This window comes from Ips typographus, linkage group LG2, assembly GCF_016097725.1.
Source record: "Ips typographus isolate SLU linkage group LG2, UJ_Ityp_2.0, whole genome shotgun sequence".
Lineage (NCBI taxonomy): Eukaryota > Metazoa > Arthropoda > Insecta > Coleoptera > Curculionidae > Ips > Ips typographus.
Genome location: NC_138423.1, coordinates 3,947,614 through 3,957,353, shown reverse-complemented (window position 1 = coordinate 3,957,353; position 9,740 = coordinate 3,947,614). Strand labels below are relative to the sequence as shown.

General features: G+C 31.4%; 1 protein-coding gene across 3 annotated transcripts in view; it reads left to right on the top strand.

The window, feature by feature from the left end:
- SNF4Agamma (SNF4/AMP-activated protein kinase gamma subunit) overlaps positions 1 to 9,740 on the top strand; it is a 161,041-nt gene that overhangs the window by 69,624 nt on the left and 81,677 nt on the right. The window lies entirely within an intron of this gene.

Genomic DNA, 9,740 nt, shown 5'->3' with positions numbered 1-9,740 from the left:
TTGCTGCTCTCGTTACTTTCCAAGTTGTTGCAGCCAGTCAGTGGCGTGCTATTATTTTATCAGTAAAATGAAACATTTTCGTCGTTTTTAATAAAGAAAATAAAAGACAACAAGTTTTTCAAAGGAATGGAAACTCCTTCTGCTTCTTTCTTCATAAATTGTAAGACGTTACTGACGATTTCACGGCCTTGGCTGTATATGATAACACCTTTCTTTCCAACCTTTTTGAAAGACATTTTGACAAAATAACGTTTTTTATTCATAACACTATGTGAACTTCAACTGCGACCATCAACAATACAACCAAAACACCAGACTAAAACGGAACCTAACCTAACCTAACCCCCTAAGTCTCCCTGTCCGCCACTACATTTTTTTAAACTTGGCAACACCGTTTAGAGTGCCGGCTAGTAAAAGCATATAAGAAGGTCCAAATGTCCCTGGCCGCTGCCGCATCTGTTTTAATTGTGTCCAAGTAAAAACCGTACTACGTTGCCAAGTGGCTTTTTGACCGCTTAACAATATATTTTCGGGAATATTTTAATAGGACGCCTCTGATTATATCTAATGCGACGGCAACTGTAGAAGGAGAAAGAAATAGTTTTAAAAACTGCGTCATTGATGATGCGGTGGCCTTTTCTCATCTGATTCGAGCTCTACTACACAATCGCTATTTAACCCTTGGTCTATATGGAAACGAAACGGCAACGTTGTACGTGGTGTGCTTCCTTGTGACTAACGCAATCAGCCGCGTTGTGTTTTGGTACGATATAAATTATTTCATTTTGAGCGGTGGTACTACTGAGAACACGGCCACGTGGTTGTCGTAAGTCTAGTGGAGCCGGGTCTGGACCGTTTTCGGTCTGTGTGTGTGTGTTACATCTGGATTACTGCATACAAATCGCAATGCTGGATTTCAAGGTGTTTGTTTATTTTGTCATACGAGGGCAGTTTGTCGCATAAGACTTTAGTCACTGTTTTTGTCCGGATTTTCTTGTAAGCTATTAGGTAAGTGATCTTATCAGGCGTTTGTTAATACATGAAAATGGTTGAGCATTTTTGACAAAAATTGTTTTTGTCACATATTGTCTTGCACCAACAGGTGTTATTTGTATTTATATCGGGGTTATAATTTACTTGAGCTCGACAATTTTCGTGTAGAAAACAGCTGGTTTAGGTACCTATATTAAGCGTCTTTTTGGAATGGTATTAATAACAACATATTTTCTCTAAATAATTTTTTGCTGACTCGTTTGTACTTGACCCATTATTATTTATGAAAATATTGTATTTTTTTGAAATAGCTTTAAAGGTTGCCTTTTTTTCAACTAAATTTTGTCGGTAAAGGAAATTGTTTGAAACATGATGTTGGTGTAGAGGTCGTAGGCCTTCAACTCGAATTTACGTCAGAACATTACTTTTCTATTGTACTTCTAAAAGTACGTAAAGTAATTGTCTTATATTAGTTGTTATAAAATGAATTAAATTAGGTACAGCCTGAGGCTTTTACCTATTTTTAGTTTACTGAAAAGTAGACTTATTATTGCTGAAAGTTGACCTTTATTTAACAAAACGATAAAACTGTCCTTAGGAGGTTAATTTAACAAACAATAACTAAGTGAGTATGTACTATGAGAATTAGACAAAGTATTGGTCTTTATTTAATTTGGAAATTTGTACACTTCAACAAAACCCAAAATTTATAGATCTCTCTTCATAAATCCAAAAGGCGATCGAAATCTGCGTTAACAAAACAAAGTTTGAATCAAAGTGGATGATTGCTGCTAAAAACCGAAACGTCTGATTTCAAATGTGTCACGTTTTAAAGGAGAAAAAGTTGAAATGACAAAATATCCATTAGGTATTTTGAATTAACTCATCAAATAAGTTCAGAAGGGAAAAAAATCCAAAATTTTTTAGAAGACTTGTACTCCAAATTGTTCAATTGTCATAATTTAACCAATTAACCAACTCTTACTGTTTTGGAAATCCTTATGCTTACACACTTGCATAAGTAAACTTTTCTAAACCCTGATTTTTGCAACTTTTGAGCACAGTTTGACAGTCAGGAACAAAATTGATTATTTACTTATCAAACTCACTTGGAGTGAGAAAATGACAGTTTTAAGCACATTTTTGGAATCTTCATTAAATTTTCTATCCAATAACGTAAAAAACATTACAAAATTTGGTACAGTCACGGAAAAAAGCGTTGCCAAAGTTTGAACTGGCAGAAACACAGTTTCAAAGGACAGTCAGGCACAAAATCGCCTGTAAATCCCATTTGGAGTGTGAAAATGATAGTTTTAACCACATTTTTGGAATCCTCATTAAATTTCCTATCCAATAACCGAGAAAAATACAAAATTCGGTATAGTCAGGGAGAGAAGAAGTGTGTCCTAGTTTGAACTGCCAGAAACACAGTTTCAAAGGACAATCAAGGACAAAATTGACTGTAAAACCCACTTGGAGTGTGAAAATGACAGTTTTAACCACATTTTTGGAATCCTCATTAAATTTCCTACTCAATAACTTGAAAAAACTACAAAATTCGGTACAGCCAGGGAGAAAAGCGGTGTCAAAGTTTGAACTGGCAGAAACACAGTTTCAAAGGACAGTCAGGCACAAAATCGCCTGTAAATCCCATTTGGAGTGTGAAAATGATAGTTTTAACCACATTTTTGGAATCCTCATTAAATTTCCTATCCAATCACTAGAAAAAACATAACAAAATTTAGTACAGGCAGGAAGAAAAGTGGTGTCAAATTTTGAACTGCCAGAAATACAATTTGAAAGGACAATCAAGGACAAAATTGCCAGTAAAACTAACTTAGAGTGAGAAAATGAATGTTTCAGGTACATTTTTGGAATCCTATTTTTATTTCCTATCCAATAAACTGAAAAAACATTACAAAATTTGGTACAGTCACAGAAAAAAGCGTTTCCAAAGTTTGAACTGGCAGAAACACAGTTTCAAAGGACAATCAAGGACAAAATTGCCTGTAAATCCCATTTGGAGTGTGAAAATGACTGTTTTAACCACATTTTTGGAATCCTCATTAAATTTCCTATCCAATAACCGAGAAAAATACAAAATTTGGTATAGTCAGGGAGAGAAGAAGTGTGTCCTAGTTTGAACTGCCAGAAACACAATTTAAAAGGACAGTCAAGGACAAGATTGCCTGTAAAACTAACTTAGAGTGAGAAAATGAATGTTTTAGGTACATTTTTGGAATCCTATTTTTATTTCCTATCCAGTAACCTGAAAAAACATTACAAAAATTGGTATAGTTAGGGAGAAAAGCGGCGTCAAAGTTTGAACTGGCAGAAACACAGTTTCAAAGGACAATCAAGGACAAAATTGCCTGTAAATCCCATTTGGAGTGTGAAAATGACTGTTTTAACCACATTTTTGGAATCCTCATTAAATTTCCTATCCAATAACCGAGAAAAATACAAAATTTGGTATAGTCAGGGAGAGAAGAAGTGTGTCCTAGTTTGAACTGCCAGAAACACAATTTAAAAGGACAGTCAAGGACAAGATTGCCTGTAAAACTAACTTAGAGTGAGAAAATGAATGTTTTAGGTACATTTTTGGAATCCTATTTTTATTTCCTATCCAGTAACCTGAAAAAACATTACAAAAATTGGTATAGTTAGGGAGAAAAGCGGCGTCAAAGTTTGAACTGGCAGAAACACAGTTTCAAAGGACAACCAAGGACAAAATTGCCTGTAAAACCCACTTGGAGTATAAAAATGACAGTTTTATCCAAATTTTTGGAATCTTCATAAAATTTCCTACTCAATAACTTGAAAAAACACTACAAAATTTGGTACAGTCAGGGAGAAAAGCGGTGTCAAAATTTGAACTGCCAGAAACACAGTTTGCAAGGACAGTCGGGACAAAATCGCCTGTAAAACCTACTTGGAGTGAGAAAATTACTGTTTTGAACACATTTTTGGAATCCTCATTAAATTTCCTATCCAATAACCTGAAAAAACACTACAAAATTTGATACAGTCAGGGAGCAAACCTACAGTTAAATATGACAATCTTTCCGAAAATATTCGAAAAAAAACTGAAATTTTATTTATTTTTTATTAATTTTCCTTAGTTTCTAACATTATTTGAAAAAATATCCCTGACATTTTCAAATTTATTGTCCGATTTTTCGTTATTCGACAACCATTTTTTAAGTGTCACAATTGTCAAAATGTTAAATTACAATATTATATTGTCGTTGTGAAAATAGAAAGTCAAATTGTAAACTTTGTCGAATTAAAAAATGCCGCAATTATGTCAAATTACAAAGTCATTTTGTCAAAATACAAAATTATAGTGTCAAAATTGTCAAAGCTACAAAGGGAAAGAGTTCAACATTACCGTCTTTATGGCCTAATTGTCAAATTACCAAGTTATTTTCGAAAGGTACAGAGCCAAGTAAAATAATTAAGGAAAATTGTCAGAATACAAAGTCAAAAGCTGAGACGTAGAAAATTATCAAATTTATGTCCATATTGTCAAAATCCAGTTGAAAACAACATTGTATACCATCAACATGCGTAGTAAAGTTAGAAAAATACTATATCAAACCACAATAGACAATTGTCAAATTACACAGTTACATAGAAATAATTCTAAAGTGAAAAATAATTAATTTTATTCTAATTTGAGTGATATATAAGTTTTTATAAAATGCATTGTACCTAATTTGACAAAAATTTCAATCCAAACTAATATTGTGCTGACTAATTCAAAATCATCCCTTGACAGTACTTATCTTGATTATACATATTTTCAATTTAAAAGAAAATTTCAAGTGAAGAAAAACTAGAAAGCTGATTTTGTTGCAAATTTTATAGCAAGACTTATGAAAGAAATATATGTATTTTAAATATTTGAGAAGGCAAAAGCAGCAGAAAACTCGTTTAAATTAAAGTTGCCTTATTGATTGAAAATATGTGTGGATTACTTAATCTTGTTTGACAAGTACTGTCAATTAATCTTAACATAACAGTAACTTGTCGTCCCAACTAAGACAATATCACTTTTTATTGACATTTTTTACTAATTACAAAGCAAATCATCGAAAGTTGTACATCAGTGAAATCAGAATAAAACCAGATATTTTGATTTGATTCAAAATTTTAGTTTTTGTTACTTTTGCGATTTAATTTTGGGATTTCTTGCATTCTAGTTTCTTCTTTGTTCTTCTTCAATTTTTCTATAACAATAATTTTAGTATTTTACTTTTTCTTTAATATGTATTGTGTGACACACATCTAGGTTAACGAGGCCAAACAAATGACAAGATAATTTAAAGGAATTGAAAAAAACGCTAAATTAGTTCAGTATTTTCATATAAATTTTTCCCCAGTGGGTCGTTAGTAATAATGAATAGTATAACATCTAGTTTGTCCCTCGGTCAGTCCATATTTGTAACTCGCTTTTACACGATTATTTTCTGTTTAAGGAAATTCTGTTAGTCAACTCGTCAAAACTCGTGTTCAATGCAAAAATATTACAAATTAGCCAGCACTATTTTTTAAAAAAAGTTTTAATGAAACATTCAACAACAGTTTTAAGATCATTTGTTAAGCGCAAAACATTAATTTGAATTGTTACTGGGTTTTTATTATGCACGTAACTCGAGATTGTTTTGGTTTGAAAATTTTACTATTCTGTTTACATTTTCAACTTATTCAAATCTGAGTAGAAAACAAATTTTATATTACCAGCGAAATACTATAATTTTGACCAATAAAAGTTTGAATTTTTCCTAAAAGCAATACTTTAAGCTTTTATAAGTTATGATTGTTTTTTTATGGGTGTGCTACGTGGTTATCTTTATTTTTTTGTTTTTGTGATGGTGTGAAGGTGAAGTGCAATTATAATTTGATCATGCTTTACATATTATGTGTTTTATTATGTTCTCAGCAAAATACATACCACCCTCGATACCAATCACTATTTTATTTATTTTTCGAATTTAAAGATTTGCTTTTTTTGGTTTTTCATGCCGTTTATTCGGGTTTCAACTTTCCTCATCATCAACATGTTTTTGTTTCATTTTCCAAATAAATTTCCTTTTGTTTACACATTTTTATTCTAGGCCACAAAGTTGAGTAGTCGTTTCAGTTTCTACTTTTTTCTTTTAAGTTTTAACTTTCATTATTTATTTAAGAATTCATCAATTTATTTTTAAATCTGCAATTACTGACATGATGAGCGAAAAAAGTAGAAATACAGTTCAAAGTCGATGAGAGTCATCCAAATAAGAAGGTATTCTCAGCGTGAGTCTTTTTTGTTATTTCAGCAAGTATAGAGCAATAAACTGAAATTGGCCGTTACGTAACCTGTTAACTGTTTGCTTCGCTATATTAAAATTTATTCACGTCTATTTCAGCATGTTTTTATTTCTTCTGGATCAAACTGAAAATCAGACATTGCCAGATTGATTGTTTCATTTTTTTTGTAGGTTAGGTTACATGTCATAGTCATATGATTCAATCTAAAGAGAGAAGAGTTTAATCAAACGCTGACGTAAGCGACTGTTTTCGACTTTTACACGAAATAACATGTGGATTTCCAAAATATTTTTAACTTGTGAGAATAAATCCTACACGACAATCGTTTTTGCCTGATTCGAGATCAAACGAATCAGTCTAGTTTTGGGTCTTTTGCAGGATTTGTTTTCCCATATTTTTCTTATTAACTAATCAATGATGGGAATTCTTTGTGGTGGGTTTTTGAGATTGAATTTCAAGCCGGTTTTTATTACAAGATTGGTTTTTCTCAAGGCTTTTGACCGGGAAAGAGAAAAAAACATTCTAAATTATTTAATGGGTGTTTCATCAGATGTAAGGTTATGTTGATTCATCATTTTTTTTAACTGGTCTTTTTGTTTTTCTGTTTACTTTTTTATATTTTAAAATAAATCCAGACTGGTAGAGTGCAATTAACGGAAACCAAAAAAAATTAAATGAAAATGCTGCCTGAATCAACATCCGTTAATTGAATAACAGAACGAAATCTGTTTTTATAATGGTTTTCATTTTATTCATCCGTAAAAAATAAATTTATCCGAAACATTGGGGTAAAATTTTCTAAATAACTGTTTTAATAATTTCAGTAAACATTTGTATCCGGTAGTGTTATTTACTTTTAGTATAACAACCCAAATGGTGACAATATTTATTTTTCATTTTATAAATATAAATTTTTAGAGTAAAGCTTTGATTTGGTGTTATTGATGATACCACTAATTTCTTGTAATGCCCAGTAATTCCTAATAATTAACCTAACCTGACCTAGCCTAACAATACCCACTAACTTCCTGAATTATCACAACTGGAGAGTCTAATAAAACCTTTTTTAATTAAAAAAAGTAAAAATAAGAAAATATATATCAACTGCTGCTTATTTTAAATGAGACACCCTGTATATTTTTTCATTTTTGCATTCTCCGTCGAATTCTAGACATATTTTGTGTATTAATGTCATATACCTATCTGTATCCGTTTCTGAGATATTTACCATTTTATGTGAAATTTGATATTTTTGGTCTCCAACACATTTTTAATTTATACATATCAGGAAAGGTTTTTTTCTTGGTTTTTGTGTTTTGTCATGTTAGACAAGGTTTGTTCTAGGAATGGGGGCAGAAACACGTCAAAATAAATAATACAGTGTGGTCAAAAAATCAGTTCTAAAAAAGGACAGAAAGTCTACTTTTTCAAACCGAACACATTCTTATAATTCTGTCTGATTCAAAATTAAAGAAGTTTGTATTACGCCACTTATTTAAAAATTGTCACACTTGGTATAAGCTTTTGTATGTCAATGGACAGCTAATGAAATGAGCTTTCAATTGACGTATAAAAGTTGATTGATTAGTTGTACGCTTTCGCCGCTAGAGACTTTTGAAAGTAAAATTACAAAATTCATAATTTTTCCTTGTTTTTCAACGGATTTCATTGAAATTACCAAACTTTATTTTATTTATGTTTATATTTCAATGGTAGATGTATAGAAAAAATATTGAATGTAAATTTTTGCAATAATATAATTATTTAGACCTTTTCAATTTTATTAATAATACTAATTTAATGCGCAGTAATTTCTACTTATTCTTAGTAATGTTGCCAATTCCCAACTAGTGCCCACTAATTTCTACAGTTTGTACACTATAATGCCCCTGTGGTTTACTCCTCGCTTCAAACTTATAATGAACACGTGCTATAATACAGTTTTATGATTATTTTTGTTTTTATCTAATTTCACACCGTACTAGGAACCTAAATAACAAACCACTGTAGTATAATTATACAAGGCGAGTCAGTTTATCAAGTTTTTGGCATTCGATGAGCAGTTTATTTTAAGATAAATTATGTCATACACATCTGTGTGCTTGATATTAATATTTTAACCTTTCTTAGTGTTTTCAACACCAATATCTTTATAACATACATATTAGAAAAATGGTTGCAGTTCTGTATTTACTGTGTTGGTCTTACTCTCCAGTAACTTAAAAATGTATTTAAAAAAATATGTATAAGAGTTTATTCTCTCATGTACATGATCGTTTATGTGGGCCATTCGGAAAATAAAACATTTTTAAGTGCAGGAACGTGTTTCAGAAATTAAAAAATTAAAATACGCATTTAACACAACACAAGATACAATAAAAAGTGTAGAAAATGAAGTTTAAATCGTAAGTTGAACCTGTTGGAGAAGAGATAAAATTCCATTCTCAATTGTCTTAACTCAATGTGTTCAATATCGAATCGAATTTAATGTTCAATAATTTAAAATCATCACACAATGTGTGTTTCCGTCCTTTTTGGTTTTACACTCTATTTTAATATCTATCTTGTTTTCAACACCCTGTGTAGTTCATAAACAATGTTTAGTTTTGTCATCCATCAGCACTCGGTATATTTGTAGTACCAACTGTATAAATAATTAAAATTACTTCCGTCAAGAAGTAAATTTCCTGTTCAATATTCAGGAGAGCCATCCCTAATTTCACTCAACCGGAAAATGAACTGGAGTAAACAAAATTTTGAGCTGAATTTACCCACCATCATAACGTTATCAACAACTCTCCTCTCCCAATTATAATTTATAACAAAAACCTCCGCCGGCATTTGTCTGTTTTTCTTCCTTATTTACGCTTCCCTGGTGGCTAATTAATATTTTACTCTCGTCTTTACAACCGAAATTGAGTTGATGTTTTGACGTAAACAATCTCTTCGTAAAGTTTTCATAGACTGTGCTCTTTACACTCGACCGCAACCCACCAGAAAATATTTTGTTGCCAAAGATAAAATTGCAGCAGAGGGTTGTTTATAGAAAATTTCCACGCCTTGTTGTGTCTGAGCAAACTTTTCTGTAGATATTGGCTTTATTAGTAAGGAGCTGTTTTGAGTTGACCTTTATTTTTACTTGATGGGCAAACCATTGACTGAGATATTATAGCTTTTTACATCAGAATTTCGATACTTTCTTCTCAAGTACAGAGTTGAGCTTTGAAAGATTACTATTTTACCGTTATATGCAGTCAAAATTGCTTTTACCTTAAGCTGCTGCAAAGAAAATGTTTATATTATCAAGAAAATTGTCAATTGTACTTATTGGTGCATCCATTTGCTCCTGTAGAAAGTGATTGATGCTATTGTCAATAATTGATAGGAAATTTGATTGACGTCCATGAAGGAAGACCACACAGATCCATTCG